At 50.9% G+C, this 25,218-nt stretch overlaps 1 protein-coding gene and 1 long non-coding RNA gene across 2 annotated transcripts in view; one reads left to right on the forward strand and one right to left on the reverse strand.

Annotated features, from left to right (window-relative positions):
* The window catches only part of LOC138498350 (transient receptor potential cation channel subfamily A member 1-like), a 1,354,892-nt gene that overhangs the window by 1,103,336 nt on the left and 226,338 nt on the right, over positions 1-25,218 (reverse strand). The window lies entirely within an intron of this gene.
* Positions 1-25,218, forward strand: part of LOC138498677 (uncharacterized) — a 148,837-nt gene that overhangs the window by 123,314 nt on the left and 305 nt on the right. The gene's annotated exons all lie outside the window — the stretch shown is intronic.

A 25,218-nucleotide genomic window follows, 5' to 3' on the forward strand; every position in this document is an offset into this window, starting at 1 on the left:
CTCCGCTAACCCTGTACCAGCACGGCAAGCGGGGAATGTGTATTACTGGGGTTCGCGGGAAGTTTCACACGCGATAGGCCCTGTGCGAGTGGGGTACGTGTATTACTGGGGTTCGCGGGAAGTTTCACATGCGATTGGCCCTGTGCGAGTGGGGTATGTGTATTACTGGGGTTCGCGGGAAGTTTCACACGCGAAAAGGGCCTGTGCGAGTGGGGTATGTGTATTACTGGGGTTCGCGGGAAGTCTCACATGCGATTGGCCCTGCGCGAGTGGGGTACGCGTATTACTGGGGTTCGCGGGAAGTTTCACACGCGATTGGCCCCGTGTGAGTGGGGTACGTGTATTACTGGGGTTCGCGGGAAGTTGCACACACGAAAGGGCCTGTGCGAGTGGGTACGTGTATTACTGGGGTTCGCGGGAAGTTTCACACACGATTGGCCCTGTGCGAGTGGGGTACGTGTATTACTGGGGTTCGCAAGGAAGTTCACACGTGAAAGGGCCTGTGCGAGTGGGGTATGTGTATTACTGGGGTTCGCGGGAAGTTGCACACGCGATTGGCCCTGTGCGAGTGGGGTACGTGTATTACTGGGGTTTGCGGGAAGTTTCACACGCGAAAGGGCCTGTGCAAGTGGGGTACGTGTATTACTGGGGTTCGTGGGAAGTTTCACACGCGATTGGCCCTGTGCGAGTGGGGTACGTGTATTACTGGGGTTCACGGGAAGTTTCACACGCGATTGACCCTGTGCGAGTGGGGTACGTGTATTACTGGGGTTCGCGAGAAGTTTCACACGCGAAAGGGCCTGTGCGAGTGGGGTACGTGTATTACTGGGGTTCGCGGGAAGTCTCACACGCGATTTGAGCAGTGTACGTGTATTTTGGGGGGTGCGCGGGAAGTTTCACACGTGATAGGCCCTGTGCGAATGTGGTACGCGTATTACTGGGGTTCGCGGGAAGTTTCACACGCGATTGGCCCTGTGCGAGTGTGGTACGTGTATTACTGGGGTTCGCAGGAAGTTTCACACGCGGAAGGGCCTGTGCGAGTGGGGTATGTGTATTACTGGGGTTCGCGGGAAGTCTCACACGCGATTTGAGCAGGGTACGTGTATTTCGGGGGTGCACGGGGAGTCCTACACGTGAATTGGCAGTGTGGGTTCTCCCAGGTGTTCCCTCTACACCCTCCACGGCCCCTGCAGGCAGCCCACACCACAGGGGACTACCCTGCACCCCTGGTCATGTCCCGCAGGCAGCCCATCCACCATGGGCATGCCCCCCAGCTAAGCCACATGCAGCCTGCACTACTGATCACCAACTCATGTCCCCCAGCACCCCCCCAGCAGTGCAGGGCACCTGCCAGCAGGCCCCCACTCATGTCCCACTCATGTCCCCCTGCACCCCCACCCCCCAGCAGTGCAGGGCACCTGCCAGCAGGCCCCCACTCATGTCCCACTCATGCCCCCCTTCACCCCCACCCCCCAGCAGTGCAGGGCACCTGACAGCAGGCCCCCACTCATGTCCAACTCATGTCCCCCTACACCCCCACCCCCCAGCAGTGCGGGGCACCTGCCAGCAGGCCCCCACTCATGTCCCCCTGCACCCCCACCTCCCAGCAGTGCAGGGCACCTGCCAGCAGGCCCCCACTCATGTCCCACTCATGTCCCCCTGTACCCCCACCCCCCAGCAGTGCGGGGCACCTTCCAGCAGGCCCCCACTCATGTCCCACTCATGTCCCCCTGCACCCCCACCCCCCAGCAGTGCGGGGCACCTGCCAGCAGGCCCCCACTCATGTCCCACTCATGTCCTCCTGCACCCCCACCCCCCAGCAGTGCGGGGCACCTGCCAGCAGGCCCCCACTCATGTCCCCCTGCACCCCCAGCAGTGCAGGGCACCTGCCAGCAGGCCCCCACTTATGTCCCACTCATGTCCCCCTTCCCCCACGTCATGACGATCCTCAATCATGGCCCTTATGGCCAGCCTCCCCAGCCCAAAGACCCAACCAAGTATTGCATCCACCCACATAGAAAAGGCAATTTCATGATACAACCCCAAAGGCAAGTATGTTACTGAACACATGTCCGTCACACACACACAATGGGTGCAAGTGAATGTGAAAACCCATATCATGACATGCATGAAACCAATGAGATAATACCACACATCGAAGTATGAAGAAAAAAATGTATTAAACACAACATGAATGTAATTAAAAGAAAACACACAACAATGGGAATAATTAAAGAAATGCTGCATGTCCGTAAAAGAATAAAAACAAGAAATCATAATCCAAAGAAATCCAAAAGAAATGGTGTCCAAAGTCACAGTCCAACAAAGCAAATCCAAGGGAAAAAAGAAAGTGAAATCCATTGCTCCATGTTGAAAATAAAAAAAAAATGAGAATAATCCAATGGTGAACTATGTACAAATGAACAATCCAGGGTCCATGAGCCCAACTGATGAAATGAAACCTACCAAAAATACTACCTAATAAAAATCTATATACAAAAACGTGGTGCATTGTCCAAGCGCAACCAAAATAAAAAAGGAAAGGAAACCTAACACTATCTAACTATATACAATGGCAGCGGGAAAGTCCTGCGGCTCACTCTGTGGTGTCCCGGGCCAGGGCATCTGCCCTGGCCCCGAGGTCTCGCAGGGAGGCACTCATGGCCTGTTCCAACTCCCTACGAGTTACCTTGAGGCACTCTGCCCGCCTCAACGCCCGAAGCATGGAGAACTCCGCCCTGACCATGGTGAGCCGCGACTCTTCCGCCCGCCGCCGCTCCGCATCTATGCGCTGGCCCAACCGCAGCCACACAGGAGACACATCCATTCCAGGGTCCTCCTGCCCTCTGGCCGATGCCTGCCCCCCTGATGTCGATGGCCCCGAGCCATCATTGCTCCCACCTAGAGCCTGCTCCTGCTGCTGCTGCTGTCCATGTGCCCTGTCCGATGATGCCTGCACATCCTACATCAGCTGGTCTCCAGTTGTGGTGTCCACCCCTGCTGGACCGCCGACTCCCGACTGTGGCAGGGATGGGATCTCCACCAAGCTGGCTGTGATGGTCAGGCCAGGTCCACAGGGGGCCCTGGTGGAATCTGGGCCAGAAGACGGCAGGGAGAACGACTGGCGCATAGTCTCCACAGAGGAGGAGAGGTCCGCCAGAGTGTGCGTCACATGTAGGAACCCACCAACCAGGGCCCCTCCCAACAGTGCCACGTCGCAACGCTGCTCTTCGTGATGGCGTGCGTTCTCTGCCCAGGAAGAACGCACGTCATCACGAATGTCACAGTGCGCAACGCGACACCAATCAGGACGGAGCCCATACGTTCATGGGCCCCTCGTCCGCAGGTAGTGGAGAGGCAGATGACATGGCACTCTCCCCTACCTGCGGACGGGCCTGTGACGGGGCCTCCCTGCTGGTGCATGGTGGTGCAGTCACAGGGTCAAGGACAGCGACATGAACAGGCCCCTCCGCGGTGACCTGTGCTGCCTCCTGACCCTGGCCCTGGACTGCACCACTTACACCAGTGGTACTACCCCCACCAGGCCCCAGGTGCGGCTCAGTAGCGGGCTCCTCCTCCTCTGTGGAGACCACCAACCTGGATGTCTCCGTACCATCTTCCGCCATTGCAAGCCCCTGTGGGGGCTCACCCGGCCCTTCCGCCACAGCCGTAGTGGCAGACGCGGCACCAGCCCCCTCGCTCCCAGATGATGGCAAGTCCTGGGAGGGTGGCTGGGCCTTGCATCGCTGCCCAGTGGAGGCATCCCCGCCGCTTGGCTCCACAGCGCCGTCTCCCCCATTTCTTCACTTGAGGCTGCGTAGAGGGAGACATAGAACACAAGCATCAGGGTACAGTACAATATTCCCCTAGACAGGAAGCAATAACACATGAGTGGCAGTGTCTAACGTCACTTCCATCCTGTCCCTCCACAACACATGGGTGAATGCAGGCAACACACATGCATGAACAGGCATGGCGCCTGCAATCAACATCAGCATCCATGTACAAGGGCCTCTATTAATCAAAATGTTGCCTTCAAACTCACATGCATCCTGGCTCACACTGATCCCATGCACACACATCACCGGAGGGTCATGCATCATGCCTTGTACACCAAAGACACAGTGGATAGACACAGTGCATACAATGGTGACCGCACTGCATGAGTGAATCTACACATCATCACAGACATGTGTTATGAATCCATGGCGTATCGAAGTCACAGACACACTTCTCAGACACACACACATGTGCACCATACATGTACATGACAGCAGCACCCATCCCTCACACCCCTACCATGTGCAAGAACAGACACTGGTATGCTTTCATGTGTGCATTTGCCATACAGCTCCCCATGTAGCATTGGAACTCATGCACCAACCATGTGGTTCACACATTACTGGTCTCACATGCATGACCATGATGTCCCTGCACACACACATCCATACATGGCCCATGTCACACATACAGGCAAGTATCAGACTACCAGCACACTGCAACATGCCCTGTCTCGCACACCAATGCTTGGCCACTTACCGCTCAACTCCAGACGGGTCTTCCTCTGAAGGATCTGGGCGTGGAGCGCTGGGCATACATGTTCCAGGACCCTCATCTGGATGTCACTCATGCTGACACGGCCCCCTCCGCGAGGCGCCGGGCCTTGTGGAGGGTCCTGGACCTGAAGTCCTCCCAGCGCTTCTTGACGTGCTTGATGTCGCGGGTTGCCACCCCCTCCGCGTTGATGGCAACCACTACGTCGTCCCAGATCCTCTCCCGTCCTTCCTTGTTGGCGCGTGATGTTCCGAAGAGGGCATCATAATGCCCCAGGACATGCTCCACCAGGACACCAAGTTCCTTCACACTGAAGCTGGTGGCCCTCTGCCTCTTTGGCTGGGAGTCGCCAGTGGTCTCAGATGGTGTTTGCCCCAACATGGCGACCCCCGAGGCAGACGTGGGTGGGCAACTGGGTCCTGGGGCTGGGCTGTGGAGCGATGGTATTCCAGTCGGGAGTCTTCTGTTCCAGCAGGGGTGGACACAGCAACTGGAACCCTGGCTGATGTGCAGGCACCAAATAGCAGGGCAGGTGGGCAGCAGGCAGTCAGGCAGCAGCAGATGGCAGGTGGGAGCGTGCTCGGGGCTCTGGGGGGCAGGAAAATGGCCTTCAGGGCAGGAGTGTGGTCTTCCGTGTGTGTACGCGTGGCCAGCTTGATACGGAGTGAATTGGCACGTGAAAAAAGTGCACGTCAGTGTGAAATCCGAGAAAAGGCCCTTAGCGCGTAAGCGCGTCAGCACACGTACGCGATTTCATTGGACCAAAGGCCCTTAGCGCATAAGCGCGTCTGTGACATATCGCACACGGGCGTTGCCCTGGCACGGGTTGAAGATCCCACGTGGCTTTCCATTGCTCTGTACGTGCTTTTCGTGGGGTGCGGGCGTGTGTTTTCCAGCCGTTGGGGTTCACACGCTATTACTTCACAGCGAGTGGGTGTTGGCTACGTGTTCTTCTACACACAAGGCAGAAGGTGAGTGGTACCCCACTCGCACAGGGCCAATCACGTGTGAAACTACCCGAGAACCCCAGTGATACACGTACCCCACTTGCACAGGGCCCTTTCGCATGTCAAACTTCCCGCGAACCCCAGTAATACACGTACCCCACTTGCACAGGGCCAATCGCGTGTGAAACTACCTGCGAACCCCAGTAATACACGCACCCCACTCGCACAGGGCCCTTTCACGTGTACAACTTCCCGCGAACCCCAGTAATACACGTACCCCACTCGCACAGGGCCAATCGCGTGTGAAATTAGCCGCAAACCCCAGTAATACACGTACCCCACTCGCACAGGGCCCTTTCGCGTGTAAAACTTCCCGTGAATCCCAGTAATACACGTACCCCACTAGCACAGGGCCAATCGTGTGTGAAACTACCCGCGAACCCCAGTAATACACGTACCCCACTCGCACAGGGCCCTTTCGCGTGTAAAACTTCCCACGAACCCCAGTAATACACGTACCCCACTCGCACAGGGCCAATCGCGTGTGAAACTACCCGCGAACCCCAGTAATACACGTACCCCACTCGCACAGGGCCCTTTCGCGTGTAAAACTTCCCGTGAACCCCAGTAATACACGTACCCCACTCGCACAGGGCCAATCGCATGTGAAACTACCCGTGAACCCCAGTAATACACGTACCCCACTCGCACAGGACCCTTTCGTGTGTAAAACTTCCCGCGAACCCCAGTAATACACTTACCCCACTCGCACAGGGCCCTTTCGCGTGTAAAACTTCCCGCGAACCCCAGTAATACATGTACCCCACTCGCACAGGGCCAATCGCGTGTGAAACTACCCGCGAACCCCAGTAATACACGTACCCCACTCGCACAGGGCCCTTTCGCGTGTAAAACTTCCCGCAAACCCCAGTAATACACGTACCCCACTCAATATATACATGCTTTTTATTTGTGCACACTTTTGTAATGCGCAGGGACGCTACCGCCTGCCTTCGTGTGGTGGACATGTTTAGGCCTGTGCGTGTCTTTGCCCGTGTGCAGGTATGCCCTATTCGATTCCACGAATGCATGTGGTTCACGTGCGTGTGGGCGTTACGTGTACTTCCCAGCAGTACTTCCCCAGTTATGCCTTCTTTTTAACGCGTAATTTCCCATTCCGCGTATTACGCCCCCTGTTCCGCCTACTTTTGTTGTGTGCGCTGCGCTATGTGCGCTTTCATGAATCGGCCTCTAAATGGTTTGAATTAGCTTTGCACCTTTTAGCTGAAAGCAAATATGAAATAACTGAACGCCTAATATGTTGCAGTTACTGTACTGCAAAATTAGACAAAAACCACACTCCTTCACGTGAAATTACAAATAATTTGGAATTGTTTCCATTACCAAAAATCCTGCAACAGCTCAATTTGTATGAGAGCATAATAATTCAAACAGTTCACCCATTTCAAGCAATTATACGCCTCTATCCAAAAACAGCAAATTTACCTTCCTCTGAATTGAATTGGTAAAAGGCATTCGTGGCAAAGTAGTTTACTTGCCATTAGATTTTTTTTTTTTTTATTTTTATTAATTTTTAATCAAACAAAACAACAATACAACCAAACACGCAGTGCATTTTGCAACAAAATAATCATATTAATTCTTAACCTCGGTCACTGCTTCCCCCCCTCAAAGCCCCTTTCATGAGCCTGTCTGTTCATCGTTCTCTGTATCCGCCACACGCGGCGGGGTCTCGCTTCCCATAGATTCTGTCCAATCTTGTATTGCTCCAAACAAGCTCGCTATTAATGATTTCCATGCCATCAGGGTCCCTGTCTCTACCTCCCCCCTACAGTGCTCGACTCCTGCCATACCATTGTTTCTGCCTCTGCCCATTTCTGTAACTCCTTCCACCACACCTCCACCCGTGGCCTGTGACAAGTCTTCCATCCCATGGCAATCCTGCGTTTAGCAAGCACATATGCCAGATCTTTCAGTTTGCCGACATGCTTAAGTTTTGATGATCTGGGGAACCCTCCCAGCAAGCAGGCCCAAGCTGTATCTATGGGTAACGTGACCCCCTTCTCGGCTAGCTTTTGTGCCACTTCTCCCCAGAAACGCTCAATTACTGGGCAGGACCAAAACATATGTGTCATATCAGCTTTCTCCTCGTCACATTTAGGACACGCCTGTCGTCCAGCATTTTCAAACTTGGATATCCTCATAGGCGTCATATATGCTCTGTGCGTTATATATAGTTGTATTTGTTTTAGTCTGGCATTCCTTGACACCTTCTTATGGTATCCCAATACCCGTTCCCACTTCCCATCCTCTATCGGGGTTCCCACTTCCGCCTCCCAATCTAGCCTCAATCGCGTCAAGTCCTTCCCAACCTTAGACATTACCATCTCATACAGCCTAGAAATCTCATGCCCCCCCATCCGATATATCATATATTGCCTCTATGATGGCATCTGGTTCTCCTTCTAATACAGTTTCAGGCCACATCTCCCGAATTCTCCGCACAATTCTGTGATAAGTTATGTACTGGCCCTCATGCAATCCTGTTTCCTCGCCAAGGGCCTCAAAGTCCAAAATGGCCCCCACCTGCCAGACGTCTCCTAATGTTACTAGCCCCACCGATTCCCAATGGGTCCTGATTATCACCCTGTACTGCGTATCTCCCCCTACCAACGCGACCAGCGGTATCTGCGGGGAGCATGGAAATGGGTTCTCCATCATCCGGCACGCCCGACGCCACATCTGCCACCCGAACATCATCATCCTAGGGCGCTCTCTCATTTCGGATATGGGCAGCCAGATCATCTCCCTTAAGTGAAATGGGGCACAATCATGTCCAAGTAGCCTAAATTCAGGGGTCGCCTCGTCTGAAAGCCACTGAGCCACATATTGCAGCTGGCTTGCTACGTAATACACCTCAAAATTGGGCAGTTTTATCCCCCCTTTTTCATAAAAGTTCTGCAGCTTCCACTCTGTTCCGGGTGCCATGCCACAAGAAATCCCTACACATACTGTTAAGTCTAGCAAAAAACTTCTTCGGTATCATGTATGGAATATTGCACCCCGTCCCATCAATGCTAGGGGCAACTTAACCCAAAACTGTATGCACTTCTCGATTTTCTTGAGTGCCACCTCGGTATTGTGCTTGTGCTCCTCCTCCACGGTATGGTACACATCTATCCCAAGATACCGGAAAGAACTAACCTCCCATGGTATTTGAAAGACCGGTAATCGTCTCTTAGGGGTTCCCTTATAGTCGCCTAGCGGAAACATAATAGATTTTCGGGGATTCACCGCTATCCCAGACATCCCCGCATACCTCGCCATCACCTCCAGTATGTACTGGAAATTTTCCTCTGGATACCTTAAGTATAGCAACAAGTCATCTGCGTATAAGGAGATCAAATGTCGTTCTCCCCCCACTTCAATACCTATTGCGTCATATTGCTGTCTGAGGTATATTGCTAGGGGCTCCAGGGCTAATATATAGAGCATCGGGGACCAAGGGCACCCCTGCCTAGTGCCTCTACTAAGTTGCCACCTCTCAGATATTACTGATCCCGTTCTAACTCTGGCCAGTGGCTCACTATATAGCATCTTCACCCACCTCATATAACCGGGCCCCATACCATACTTCTCCAGGGCCGCCAGCAACCACGGCCACTTGACCGAGTCGAAAGCTTTGACCGCATCCAAGGACACGATCGCCATTTCGCCCTCAGCCGTACTACCCCATTCAACAACCCGTCGGAGACGCCTATGATTATGAGTTATATTCCTATTCGGGACATAGCCCGTCTGGTCAGGGTGTATTAGCTTGCTAATCACTCTCTGCAATCTGTTTGCTAGGACAGCCGTCAATATTTTGCTGTCCTGATTCAACATCGAGAGAGGTCTGTAAGAGCCGCAGCTGTGTGCAGGTCTATTAGGCTTGGGAAGCGGTATTATGACCGCCTCTCTAAGTGATTCCGGCAACCGTCCCACCTCAAACGCTTCATTGAGCATTTCCAACATCGGGGGGAGCACTTCCTCCCTGTATGTCTTATAGAATTCACTTGGGAGCCCATCCGCCCCTGGGGTCTTGCAAGTAGGTAACTGCCTCACCGTTTCCTCTAATTCCTCCAGGGTGATTGGTGCATCTAGCTCCTCCCTTTCCTCCTCACTTACCATGGGTAGTCCTATATCTTCTAACGTTTCCATTATTTCCTCTCGGCTGCCCCCCATCTCGTCTGCATACAACACTTTATAATATTCTGCAAACTCCTCATTGACACCCTCTTGGGTGTCCACTGCGCGACCATCTTTCCTCATTATCGTTCTAATCGGGGGTCTGGGAGCCTCGCTCTTGTATAGCCACGCTAACAGCTGTCCTGTTTTATCCCCTCCCGCATGCTGTCTCTCAATGTACTTTTTATAGTTAAGGTTGCAAAGCCTCTCCCAGTGTTCCGCACATTTCTGCTGCAGCCCAAGTACCCGCTCCATATCTTCGCATCCGCCCTTTAATACTCCCTCCAATTCCTCTTCCGTCCGTCGTAGGTCAGCTAGAACCCCCCCCTTGCAGGCCCTTTGATTTTGCTATGGCAACCCCCCGCATCACTACCTTAAAGGCTTCCCATAATGTACCTGCCGAGTCAACGCTACCCGTATTCTCCTCAAAGTAATTGGCAATCTCTTCCCTCATATCTTCTCTAAAAACTGGATCCTTGAGCGCCTCAGCACGAAGGCGCCACGTCGGAATCCGTGCCCTGGGGGGGGCGATACTGCCACCCCAGAACCAATGGCGAGTGATCTAAGAGGACCCTCGCCTTATATTCCACCTGAGTAACCTCTGCTATCACATCCGACGTGGCAAAGACGTAATCCAGCCTCGTATGCAGCTGTTGGGGGGCGGAGTAATGCGAGTATTGCCTCTCTTGGGGGTATCTCGTTCTCCACACATCCGCCAGATGAAAGTTATCTAGCAGTGTCGGTTGTGCTTTCGCCTCCGGGGAAGATCTATCCGTCCTACCATCCGATCTGTCTAAGTTGGGATTCAGTACACAATTAAAATCACCACCCCAAATCACTGCGCTACCCATACATATGCCGAGGTTGGCGCTCAGGGTCCTGAAATATGTTGCTGTATCCCGATTGGGGGCATACGTGTTCACAATACTTATCTCCTTATTCTCTACCAACCCTCTCAACATGACAATCCTGCCATCCGTCTCCACCACCTCCTGCAATGGTTGGAACGGAACATGCGGCGCCACCCAGATTAGTACTCCCCTGGCATACGCAGAATATGTCGAGCCCACCACCACCCTTTTCCATTTCTTAACGATCAGCTCCATCCTCTCTCGCATCAGATGCGTTTCCTGCAACAGCGCGATATCTATCCTCTGACTTCTCAGATATAGCATGACCTTGTTCCTTTTCAAGTAGCTGTTAAGTCCCCTGACATTCCACGTGATTATTTTAAGGTCCCCCATAGCTCATTAGCATCCCTCTTAACTACCTCCAGCAGACCCCACCCTGCTGCGCGACACAGATTCAACCATCCAATTCTACTATATAGGCTCATGTTCAAACTAAAACTCCCCATAAACACCACAAACCCCCTCACTCCCCGAAACCAAATACCCATAACTACAAACCCCCAACACAACCCTCCCTCCCCCCCTCCCGCCACCTTACCAGCCCCCAACAACACCCCACTCAACTGTTGCCCAGCTCCATCCCTGGATCTCAGGCTCCCCCGCATCTAGCTCTTTCTGGCTCGCGCCTATACTCGAAGCTCTGCAGGGTGAGGCCGTCCTAGTGACCAACCTACTACAACTACAATTATTACTCGGGGGGAGTAGGGTGCTTGCGTCTTGCCGCTCCTATATGCAACAGTTTAATTACACATTACTACCCCATCTGCGCATATATGCGCATTGCTATATTCCAGTCTCTTGAATGAACAATGTCAAGGGTATCCCAGCAGAGTATGAGCTTACTCAATCACACCCCTTACTTTGAAACACTATCAGTGTCTCTGCTGGGATACTCGCTCTGCATCCCCTCAATATATTGCAATACCCCATCACTTATCGTGTGCCACTCGCGCTGGTATCTGCATCTTGTTCCAGGCAGCCCTGGAGGTCCAGCCATGTCGTTACTTCCTCCGGGGTGTCAAAAAAGTGCATCTTGCCCTTGTGCTGAACTTTCAATTTTGCAGGGTACAAAAGCATATATTTTATTCCCACTACACGCAGTCTCCTTTTGACAGCAACGTAGCTGTACCGCTGCCTCTGGACTAGCATTGTATAGTCAGGGTAAGCTGTGATAGCACATGAAGCCCTTTCAATCGTTCCTCCTTTGCGGAAGTACTCCAGTATCTTCTCGCGATCTTTATAATTCAATATTTTTGCAATTATCGCCCGGGGGGGTGCCCCAGGCTTCGGTCTCCTCATAAGGGCTCTGTGCACACGCTCCACTGTGAATCCTTGTGAAAGTTTTTCAGCCCCTATTTCTTGCAGCAGTAAATTCTCAACATAGTCTGTAGGGTCTTGGCCTTCCTCCCCCTCCGGCAGGCCGACCACGCAGATGTTGTTCCTCCTTGCTCTCCCTTCCGCCTCCTCTGCTCGATTCTCCAGGTTGGCTACCTGTTGCTTCAGCACGTGAACATCCTTTGCATTGCTGCTACTGGTGTCTGTGTTGATTTTCACCGCACTTTCCAAGCTGCTCGTTCTCTCTGCCAACGCCCTAACATCCTGTCTCAGCAAGGCGACATCGATGCCCACTGCATCTATCTTGACCTCCAGGGAGGTGCGCAAGTCCGCCATCGCTAACCCCCATGAATCTTTTAGCTCTGTGATAGCCGCCAAAATCTGGTGGTTTCCGATCGTTGTGGTGCTCTCCATCGGTGCTGACGCTCCCTTGAGCACTGCGGTCACAGGAGACGACTGCGTCTTGGCGAATACTTCCATAGTGGACTGTTTACTCTTACTCTTGGTTGTGATCCCTCTTCCTGCCATCTTGCAGTCACAGCTATATGTCTGCGGTTGCTTGAACTCCGACGTGTCTGCTCCGCACTTCTGTTCCGATACAAGCCCAGGTCCAAGAGAGTTGACCAGGAGAGCTTCCGTATAGGCTTACATTCGCCGGGCTATTCCTGGAGTGGGTTGTGCTCTCCCATGTATTAGTTCATTTTATTGATCGCAGGGATACGTTTCCTCTCGCCGTAGGCACCTGACTTTTGGACTCTCTGCACAACGTGCACCATTAGGTATGTCTGCAGCAATCTTCCTCGCATACTACCATATGCTGTGCCTCTCTGTGATGCCTGTTGCCCTCAGGCTATGTCTCATCACACTTCAGTATACCATTGGGCAGCGTCTACCAACACACCAGTTCCATGCACCATGCCCCCATGGCCTCACATATGTATACTCGCTGGCTCACTTCCCCAGTTGTGTTATGACTGAGTCCATCATATAAGACACACAGTGAGCCACTATCCCAAAATCCATTCGACATATCACTGCACCCTCACACTTCCATGAGGACCTGCCAATTATGGCCAGTATAGCGCTCAATTGGGGGTCAAATGCACCAGGTCAATGAGCCCTACATGCTGTAGCACGGCGCACATACGTTCTGTGCAGCCGAGTCGGGTCTATACCACAACCGATTTCCGGTTGTGGCCTGTGGCGGAGCCCCTCGCGTCAATGACAAAGGTAAGCATTTCCCGTCCCGCGGTGTGCCAGCCCTTCACGGGCCACCTACTTGAGCTGCCGCTCGCTGGTCTCCCCTTGTTGTGCCTGCTTCCACTGCAAAACTTCCTTGTGCCGGTTGCAGAGCCTTCAGTCCCCCACCGGGCCCGTCACTTGCTTCCTATCACACCAGCCATTCTATTTGTTTAGCCGAGAGCAGAGCCTCACTGTGCATTCGGCTTCGTGTAATAACAACATAACACGCTTGATGATTGCCTGGATTCCGCTTATCCACTCTTCGGGTCTCCTCACGCCTCCAACTGCTATATTGTATCTTTTGTCCCGCCTCGCCAGTCATTTCGTCGGATTTCCCATCCGAGGCCCCTCGATGCTTTTATTTCGTTTCCTGGTGTGACCGAGGGGGGCCGCCTCGCCCACACGCTTCGTCAGCCAGCTCCGCTCACGGCTATTGTCCGCTTCAAGTATTTTGCCGAACTCAGTCTGCCTCCGTAATTTCTTCCCCACAGGTCGCTAGAGGAGCAGGGGATCAGCACATCTTCGTGGTGGCAGGGCTTTGATGTACGCGGTACGCTTGTATCCGCTTGGCCGCTTCGCAGCTACGGCCGTTCATCCTTTGTTCGCCGCCATTTTAGACGCACTGTATCATGCAGCCAGGCACCTCGGAGTCCTCTATCTCGCTGATGTGCGCACAGCGGGCTTCGGTCTTCTCAGATCTGGTAGCACATACGTTCCCACGCACGCAGTTCTATTTTCATAGTAATTTGGCAGGCATTAAGTGCATTATCAGTGTCTGATCGTAGGAGCAGCTCTCGCCCGCACGTCCTAATCCATGGCTGGTTAGCCACGCCCCCCCTACTTGCCATTAGATTTTACGGAAAATGTGCACACTCTAGGAGTGGAACGCTCAATAGAGCACTCTTTAATAATCTTGGTAAATGAAGTACCAACAAAGGACAAAGAAATTTGGCAACAATTAGTAGACTTACACAAAGTTACACAAGCATTGCAATATCTAAAAGACAACCATGAGTACTACAAGGAAATAAATATTGATGCAAGTTTAAGGCAAACAACTGAAATAATTCAAGAGCCATCAGAAACTGGACAATTCGAACTTCTGGATCCAGCTACAGTATCCACCCTTCGGACCATTACACAATTCATCCATTGCATTCCAATGAAAGTATAGATGATGCACTAGAAAATTACCAAATGCGACAAACCAAAGGGTCACCAATGAGTATTTGGGAAAGAAGTATAGAAGCACATGCTTTTCCACTGCTATTTCCAACTGGCAAAGGTGGGAGATACGATGATAGACCCACTCAGATTGGGGCATCAGAATACCGGTCATTACGAATGTATTCGCAAGATCCCAGATTCAAACAAAATGTGGAATACATATTCCACCTACTCTATGAAAGTGAATTAGCAACACTATGTTATAGAGTTGCACACATTCTTAAATCTGGACCGCACTTTAAAAATATGTCAGCTACGCAGTTAATACAAAAAGTACAAGAAAAAGATGAGGTTTTACAATCAAGTATAACAAATTTGTTTGCAAACATGTGTGGTACAAAGGAATACTGGTTTAGATGGCACGGAGATGTGCGTTGTATGATCAGAAACCTTGGACCACCAACTTGGTTTGTTACGCTAAGTTGTACAGAATATGCATGGGAAGATTTACATGAGTTCCTACTCATAGCAAAGAGCAACAAAAACAACATAGATATATTAACACCTGGAGAACTTTGTTCTCTAGATCCAGTTAATGTCTCAAGATATTTCCATCATTGTTTCATTGCAATGCTACACTTTGTTTGCAATAAAACTGTTCCTCCCCTTGGAGAAGTGCAACACCTCTTTTGGAGAAAAGAATATCAAGCGAGAGGAGCACCACATATTTACATGCTGTTATGGATCAAAGGTGCACCGAAATTTGGGCACGACAGTGATAGCACTATTTTGCAGTTTATCCAAAAATATGTCACATGTGAAGTCCCTTCACAACAGACACATAGTGAGCTGCATGGGCAGATTTTACAATTTCAAAGACACAAATGTGGCAAATATTGTCGCCGTAAATACAAAAACAAAGATAAATACTACACCAAATGCCGCTTTGGTTTCCCTAGACCAGTTACAGAAACAGGTGAAGTAAACAACTTCATGTCTTCAGTTCGACAGTGTTAAAGGTAAATCACCTAAAAACACGTATTACGTAAAAAGAAGGGAAGAATCAAAATATATCAATAATTACAATACAATCATTGTCCTACTATGGAATGCAAACATAGATGTGCAGTACATTGCAGACAATTCAACTGCTGTTGCACGATATGTTACAGCCTACTTAACAAAAGCAGAAAAAACAGAGCTTCAAGACCTCTGGGATGACCAAGCATCAGACAAAACATTATCACAGAAATTGTACAGCCCATGCATAAAAATGCTCTCTCATAGAAAATGTGGGGCCTATGAAGCAGCAGATCGTTTAACCGGCACTGCTTTGTATGGAAAATCAGACAACATAGTATGGCTCAGTCTTGGTCCTGCAAAATCTAGAAAAAGAGTGCTAAAATCATATGAGAACATAGAAACAATTGCCAGAAATGATCCCAACAGCCAAGACATTCTAAAAAACAATTTACTGGACACATATTATCCGAACAGGAGTACCACTCTGGAAAGCATGTGTCTATACCACATAGCTCAAAACTTTGCATACAAAAATAATGTAAAACCCGATGAAAGCAAACGTAGATACAGAGTGACCGATTGTGAAGGGAGCTTAGTGAAACTTAACAAACGGAGCTTAATTAATCATGTGAAATTGTCATTAAAAACTCCTCAACAGAAAGAACTATATTACATGTCTCTGTTACAACTTTTCAAACCATGGAGAAAAGAGGAAGACATACTGGATAATTATGAGTGCTATGAAGATGCTTTCAAAGCAAATGAAAGCACTATCACCGATGTTAACTTTACGTAGTACAAAACAATGTTACACAATGAGCAGCAACAGGAAGAATAAATTCAGGCCCAACTAGATAAAGACTCTTCCGACAGTAGTCAACCTTCTGTAACAGGAAGTCAAGAACCATTAGGACAACCACTAATAGCAAATGAGGCTGAAGTTTCTATGGCAGAAGTAGAAAACACCATGTATCAGTATCAAGAAGATACAGAGGACTTAACTGTACAACAAGGAAAACGATCAGCGCACCATTTTTGAAGAGGTAACAAAACAAATTGTGCATGGCGTACAACACGAAAATAAAGAATGTACCTGCCAAAATTACAAACCTATACTGCTGTATGTCAGTGGTGAAGCTGGATCAGGGAAAACATTCTTAATCAAAATTATCAGCAAGTTCCTTCAACAATTAACAAACAACAAACTGTCAGCTGTTGTAACAGCCCCCACAGGTTTAGCTGCTACCAACATAGGCGGTGTGACTTTACACCAATTACTACTGTTTCCAGTAGAGCATCAAAATAAATTAGACTACTACAAACTTTCTGCAGAAGCTGCAATGGAATTATGTAGAGTATTGAAACAAATGAAAATGCTACTAATAGATGAAGTGAGCATGGTCTCCAATCTAATGTTGGCTTTGATTCATCTCAGATTGCAAGAAGCACTTAAAAGTAATAAAGAAGAACTCTTTGCAGGGAAACACATTATCGTTTTTGGAGATCTTCTACAATTGAAACCAGTAAAAGGTGAACCGATTTTTAAAACCTTAAAACTCTGCCGGAAAACTGTTGGTAGCATAGGTAATGTTAACCTTTGGCAACATTTCTAATACAGAGAATTAACTGAGAACATGTGGCAATCTGCAGATCTCACTTATGCCAACATCTTAAAAAGTATTAGAGTTGGTGTATTATCGCAAGAAGCACAAGCTGTATTGAAAAAGCGGCATATACATGCACTTTATGGCGATAATGCATGTGCAACTGATGTTATGGAACAAATAGCGCACAAAAATGTCAATTGTATGGCCTTGAAACACACGATTGGCCCTGTGCGAGTGTGGTAAGAGTATTACTGGGGTTCGCAGGAAGTTTCACACGCGAAAGGGCCTGTGCGAGTGGGGTACGTGTATTACTGGGGTTCACGGGAAGTCTCACACGGGATTTGAGCAGGGTACGTGTATTTCGGGGGTGCGCGGGGAGTCCTACATGTGAATTGGCAGTGTGGGTCCTCCCAGGTGTTCGCGCTACACCCTCCCCGGCCCCTGCAGGCAGCCCACACCACAGGGGACAACCTGCACCCCTGGACATGTCCCGCAGGCAGCCCATCCACCATGGGCATGCCCCCCAGCCAAGCCACATGTCATCTTGCACTACTGATCACCAACTCATGTCCCCCAGCGCCCCCCACCCCAGCAGTGCAGGGCACCTGCCAGCAGGCCCCCACTCATGTCCCACTAATGTCCCCCTGCACGCGATTGGCCCTGTGCGAGTAGGGTACGTGTATTACTGGGGTTCGCCGGAAGTTTCACAAGCGAAAGGGCCTGTGCGAGTGTGGTACGTGTATTACTGGGGTTCGCGGGAAGTTTCACACGCGATTGGCCTTGTGCAAGTGGGGTACGTGTATTACTGGGGTTCGTGGGAAGTTTCACACACGATTGGCCCTGTGCGAGTGTGGTACGTGTATTACTGGGGTTCGCGGGAAGTTTCACACGCGAAAGGGCCTGTGCGAGTGGGGTATGTGTATTACTGGGATTCACGGGAAGTCTCACACGGGATTTGAGCAGGGTAGGTGTATTTCGGGGGTGCGCGGGGAGTCCTACATGTGAATTGGCAGTGTGGGTCCTCCCAGGTGTTCGCGCTACACCCTCCACGGCCCCTGCAGGCAGCCCACACCACAGGGGACAACCTGCACCCCTGGTCATGTCCCGCAGGCAGCCCATCCACCATGGGCATGCCCCCCAGCCAAGCCACATGTCAGCTTGCACTACTGATCACCAACTCATGTCCCCCAGCACCCCCACCCCAGCAGTGCAGGGCCCCCACTCATGTCCCACTAATGTCCCCCTGCACCCCCACCCCCCAGCAGTGCAGGGCTCCTGCCAGCAGTCCCCCACTCATGTCCCACTCATGTCCCCCTGCACCCCCACCCCCCAGCAGTGCAGGGCACCTGCCATCAGGCCCCCACTCATGTTCCACTCATGTCCCCCTGCACCCCCACCCCCCAGCAGTGCGAGGCACCTGCCAGCAGGCCCCCACTCATGTCCCCCTGCACCTCCACCCGCCTAGCAGTGCAGGGCACCTGCCAGCAGGCCCCCACTCATGTCCCCCTGCACCCCTACCCCCCAGCAGTGCAGGGCACCTGCCAGCAGGCCCCCACTCATGTCCCACTCATGTCCCCCTGCACCCCTACCCCCCAGCAGTGCGGGGCACCTGCCAGCAGGTCCCCACTCATGTCCCCCTGCACCCCCACCCCCCAGCAGTGCGAGGCACCTGCCAGCAGGCCCCCACTCATGTCCCCCTGCACCCTCACCCCCCAGCAGTGCAGGGCACCTGTCAGCAGGCCCCCACTCATGTCCCACTCATGTCCCCCTGCCCCCACGTCATGACGATCCTCAATCATGGCCCTTATGGCCAGCCTCCCCAGCCCAAATACCCAACCAAGTATTGCATCCAAACCACATAGAAAAGGCAATTACACGATACAACCCTAAAGGCAAGTATGTTACTCAACACATGTCCGTCACACACACACAATGGGTGCAAGTGAATGTGAAAACCCATATCATGACATGCATGAAACCAATGAGATAATACCACACATCGAAGTATGAAGAAAAAAATGTATTAAACACAACATGAATGTAATTAAAAGAAAACACACAACAATGGGAATAATTAAAGAAATGCTGCATGTCCGTAAAAGAATAAAAAGCAAGAAATCATAATCCAAAGAAATCCAAAAGAAATGGTGTCCAAAGTCACAGTCCAACAAAGCAAATCCAAGGGAAAAAAGAAAGTGAAATCCATTGCTCCATGGTGAAAATAAAAAAAATGAGAATAATCCAATGGTGAACTATGTACAAATAAACAATCCAGGGTCTATGAGCCAAACTGATGAAATGAAACCTACCAAAAATACTACCTAACAAAAAACTATATACAAAAACGTGGTGCATTGTCCAAGCGCAACCAAAAACAAAAAAGAAAAGGAAAGGAAACCTAACACTATCTAACTATATACAATGGCGGCGGGCAAGTCCTGCGGCTCACTCTGTGGTGTCCCAGGCCAGGGCTTCATCGAACTCCATGTCGATGTCCCGGAGGCGGGCCTCTGCCCTGGCCCCGAGGTCTCGCAGGGAGGCACTTATGGCGTGTTCCAACTCCCTGCGAGTCGCCTGGAGGCACTCTGCCCGCCTCAACTCCCGACGCATGGAGAACTCCGCCCTGACCATGGTGAGCCGCACCTCTTCCGCACGCTGCCGCTCCGCATCTATGCGCTGGCCCAACCGCAGCCACACGGAAGACACATCCATTCCAGGGTCCTCCTGCCCTCTGGCCGCTGCCTGCCCCCCTGATGTCGATGGCCCCGAGCCATCATTGCTCCCAAAGAGATCCTGCTCCTGCTGCTGCTGCTGTCCATGTGCCCTGTCCGATGATGCCTGCACATCCTCCATCAGCTGGTCTCCAGTTCTGGTGTCCACCCCTGCTGGACTACCGACTCCCGACTGTGGCTGGGATGGGATCTCCACCAAGCTGGCTGTGTTGGTCAGGCCAGGTCCAGAGGGGGCCCTGGTGGAATCTGGGCCGGGAGACGGCAGGGAGAACGACTGGCGCATAGTCTACACAGAGGAGGAGAGGTCCGCCAGAGTGCACGTCACATGTAGGAACCCACCAACCAGGGCCCCTCCCAACAGTGCCACGTCGCAACGCTGCTCTTCGTGATGGCGTGTGTTCTCTGCCCAGGAAGAACGCACGTCATCACGAATGTCACGCGTGCGCAACGCGACACCAATCAGGACGGAGCCCATACGTTCATGGGACCCCTCGTCCGCAGGTAGTGGAGAGGCAGATGACATGGCACTCTCCCCTACCTGCGGACGGGCCTGGGATGGGTCCTCCCTGCTGGTGCATGGTGGTGCAGTCACAGGGTCAAGGACAGGGACATGCACAGGCCCCTCCACGGTGACCTGTGCTGCCTCCTGACCCTAGCCCTGGACTGCACCACTTGCACCAGTGGTACTACCCCCACGAGGCCCCATGTGCGGCTCAGTAGCGGGCTCCTCCTACTCTTTGGAGACCACCAACCTGGATGTCTCCGTACCGTCTTCCGCCATTGCAAGCCCCTGTGGGGGCTCACCCGGCCCTTCCGCCAAAGCCGTAGTGGCAGATGCGGCACCAGCCCTCTCGCTCCTGGATGATGGCAAGTCCTGGGAGGGTGGCTGGGCCTTGCGTCGCCGCCCAGTGGAGGCATCCCCGCCGCTTAGCTCCACAGCGCCGTCTCCGCCCTCTTCTTAACTTGACGCTGCGTAGAGGGAGACATAGAACACAAGCATCAGGGTACAGTACAATATTCCTCTAGACAGGAAGCAATAACACATGAGTGGCAGTGTCTAACGTCACTTCCATCCTGTCCCTCCACAACACATGGGTGAATGCAGGCAACACACATGCATGAACAGGCATGGCGCCTGCAATCAACATCAGCATCCATGTACAAGGGCCTCTATTAATCAAAATGTTGCCTTCAAACTCACATGCATCCTGGCTCACACTGATCCCATGCACACACATCACCGGAGGGTCATGCATCACGCCTTGTACACCACAGACACAGTGGATAGACACAGTGCATACAATGGTGAACGCACTGCATGAGTGAATCTACACATCATCACGGACATGTGTCATGAATCCATGTCGTATCGAAGTCACAGACACACTTCTCAGACACACACACACATGTGCACCATACATGTACATGACAGCAGCACGTATCCCTCACACCCCCAGAATGTGCAAGAACAGACACTGGCATGCTTTCATGTGTGCATTTGCCATACAGCTCCCCATGTAGCATTGGAACTCATGCACCAACCATGTGGTTCGCACATTACTGGTCTCACATGCATGACCATGATGTCCCTGCACACACACATCCATACATGGCCCATGTCACACATACAGGCAAGTATCAGACTACCAGCACACTGCAACATGCCCTGTCTCGCACACCAATGCTTGCCCACTTACCGCTCAACTCCAGATGGGTCTTCCTCTGAAGGATCTGGCCGTGGAGCGCTGGGCATACGTGTTCCAGGACCCTCATCTGGATGTTACTCATGCTGACCCGGCCCCCCTCTGCGAGGCGCCAGGCCTTGTGGAGGGTCCTGGACCTGAAGTCCTCCCTCCGCTCCTTGACGTGCTTGATGTCGCAGGTTGCCACCCCCTCCGCGTTGGTGGCAACCACTACGTCGTCCCAGATCCTCTATCGTCCTTCCTTGTTGGCGCGTGATGTTCCGAAGAGGGCATCATAATGCCCCAGGACATGCTCCACCAGGACACCAACTTCCTTCACACTGAAGCTGGTGGCCCTCTGCCTCTCTGGCTGGGGGTCGTCAGAGGTCTCAGATGGTGTTTGCCCCGACATGGCGACCCCCGAGGCAGGAGTGGGTGGGCAACTGGGTCCTGGGGCTGGGCTGTGGAGCAATGGTATCCCAGTCGGGAGTCCTCTGTTCCAGCAGGGGTGGACACAGCAACTGGAATCCTGGCTGACGTGCAGGCACCAAATAGCAGGGCACGTGGGCAGCAGGCAGCAGCAGATGGCAGGTGGGAGCGTGCTCGGGGCTCTGGGGGGCAGGAAAATGGCCTTCAGGGCAGGAGCGTGGTCTTCCATGTGTGTACACGTGGCCAGCTTGATACGGAGTGAATTGGCACGTGAAAAAAGTGCACGTCAGTGTGAAATCCGAGGAAAGGCCCTTAGCGCGTAAGCGCGTCAGCACACGTACGCGATTTCATTGGACCAAAGGCCCTTAGCGCGTAAGCATGTCTGTAACGTATCGCGCACATGCGTTGCCCTGGCACGGGTTGAAGATCCCACGTGGCTTTCCATTGCTCTGTATGTGCTTTTCGTGGGGTGCGGGCGTGTGTTTTCCAGCCGTTAGGGTTCACACGCTATTACTTCACAGCGGGTGGGTGTTGGCTACGCGTTCTTCTACACACAAGGCAGAAGGTGAGTGCTACCCCACTCGCACAGGGCCAATCGCGTGTAAAACTTCCAGCGAACCCCAGTAATACACGTACCCCACTCGCACAGGGCCAATCGCGTGTTAAACTACCAGCGAACCCCAGTAATACACGTACCCCACTCGCACAGGGCCCTTTCGTGTGTAAAACTACCTGCGAACCCCAGTAATACACGTACCCCACTCGCACAGGGCCCTTTCGAGTGTAAAACTTCCCGCGAACCCCAGTAATACACGTACCCCACTCGCACAGGGCCAATTGCGTGTGAAACTACCCGCGAACCCCAGTAAAACACGTACCCCACTCGCACAGGGCCCTTTCGCGTGTAAAACTTCCCGTGAACCCCAGTAATACACGTACCCCACTCGCACAGGGCCCTTTCGCGTGTAAAACTTCCCGTGAACCCCAGTAATACACGTATCCCACTCACACAGGGCCCTTTCGCGTGTAAAACTTCCCGCAAACCCCAGTAATACATGTACCCCACTCACACAGGGCCAATCGTGTGTGAAACTTCCCGCGAACCCCAGTAATACACGTACCCCACTCGCACAGGGCCTATCGCGTGTGAAACTTCCCGCAAACCCCAGTAATACACGTTCCCCGCTTGCCGTGCTGGTACAGGGTTAGCACAGTCCTTTGCTCTGGATTGGGGATTTTGATGGCATTTCCCTGCACGAGAGGCGTTCATGGGGGCGTAACTGGGGCTGCTTCAGGGTCGCTGCGCCACGGCTGGTTTTGGTAGCTAAAATCCATGAATACGCTGTGCGCGGAAATGGATTTTAGCGCACGCGGCTGGCGCAGAGATTCGCACTTGTGCGCTAAATTCTATGAATTACCCCATAAATAGTTTCGAAAATTGAATCTCCAACACAGCTGGGTTGCAAAAAGGATTGAAATTATCATTAAATTGTATAGTAATGCTTAAACGTAACCTTGACGTAGAGCAAGGGCTAGTTAATGGAGCACTGGGCACAGTTGTTGGCTTTCAATCATACCCACGTGATAGCAGCATTCAGTTTGTAAATATTTGCTTTGATAAAGTTTCAGAAGTGAAAAGGATAGGGCGCTCAATGCTCGATTTCTTCTCTTCAAAGACATGTATGTACGTAGAGAGCAATTTTCTCTAACTCTTGCATATGCAGTTACCATTCATAAATCCCAAGGTCTTACCCTAGAGAAAGCATTGATAGATATAGGAAAGACAGTGTTTAAGGAATGCATGAGCTACTTAGCATTATCACGCTTACGTACACTTGACGGTCTATTGCTAATAAACTTTGATTCAAGTAAAGTCAAAGCTGATATTCCTTGCATTCTAGACTACAATAGATTGCGTTCACTGTACACCCCTCATCTGAAACAATACCCTGTTCCAGATAAAGTGAAACGTGGTAAAAGAAAAGTAAATGAAACAGAAATGCAACAGAATGCAACAGGAAATTCCGCAAAAAATAGAAAAGAAGCTAAAGTTTCATCAATTGCCGCAAACATAGAAGAACCTATTAGGGAATGTAAACCAGGCACGTCGGCAAAGAAGCAACAGGAAAACCAAAAAATGCACTCAGATACAGAACTTGCTGGCCCATTCAAATTTACAAATGAAAGTGGGGTAAGTTGCTATGCAAATGTAGCAATGAATATTCTATTTCAATTGCCACCAATTGTTAACAATATTTACCTGCACAGACCAATTGTGTTTGCAAATGTTAGTGCTGCATAGAAATGCAACAAGCAATCCTGACAACACATACAGTGTTCATTGAGTAAGGCAACAATTGGACGACTGTGCTGGAATGGTGAGATTCATTATAAACTCACAAGAAGATCCACAAGAATTTCTAATGTACATACTATTAGTTTTGGAAAACAAAAGCATACCTGTAAATGAAATCTTCCAAATTTTGTACATGTGGAAACAAAGTGATACAGGAGAAAATCTCAAATGAGCGATTTGTATATATTTCCATACCAAATTGTGAGAGCATTCCATTTCAGCAACTTGTACAAAATGCAAACCATGGCAGATTATGTAGTATTTGCAATTCAGACGATCGCTCTACCTTACTGATACAATCACGTAGTGCCTACATAATACTTATGCTTCTACGTTATAATGCAGATGACACCAACAACAACTGCAAACTAACTGGATTTACACACGGTCAAGTGTCACTTGGAAAGAAAACCTTTACAAAAGTAGGAATAATCTACCATGCAGGAGCTACAACCAATGCAGGTCACTACACTGCATACATTAAAAAGAATTCTGGATGGTTTGAATGTAATGATAGGACCATTACTCTAAAGCAGAGGTTGCCAGCTAACCTAACAAATGCGTATTTAATGTTCTTGAAGCCAAAATTTACGAAATAATGTGTACTTCAAAATTGTCAACAAAGTAAGTGAAAAACTACAAACAGTTAGAATACGCCCACAGGCATCTAACTACCCAACAGGATGGAAGAATGACACAAATAAATGATTATCAGAAATCGTTGGAAACAAATGCACGGGCAGAATATGCCTATACGTATCTAACTGTTGTTAAAAATCGTCAGGAAGGCAACAAAGAAAACATTGATGGGAAAGATACAGGAAACAGGATATGTCAACGACACAAATGAATGAGTATCAAAAATCTGTAGGAACAAATGCACAGTTAGAATACGCCTACAGGTATCTAACTGTTGTTAAAGATGGGCAGGAAGGCAACAAACATAACATTGATCAGAAAAATGAAGAAAACACTGAAAGGAAAA

This window comes from Ambystoma mexicanum, chromosome 5q, assembly GCF_040938575.1.
Source record: "Ambystoma mexicanum isolate Mex_15411 chromosome 5q, UKY_AmexF1_1, whole genome shotgun sequence".
Classification (NCBI taxonomy): domain Eukaryota; kingdom Metazoa; phylum Chordata; class Amphibia; order Caudata; family Ambystomatidae; genus Ambystoma; species Ambystoma mexicanum.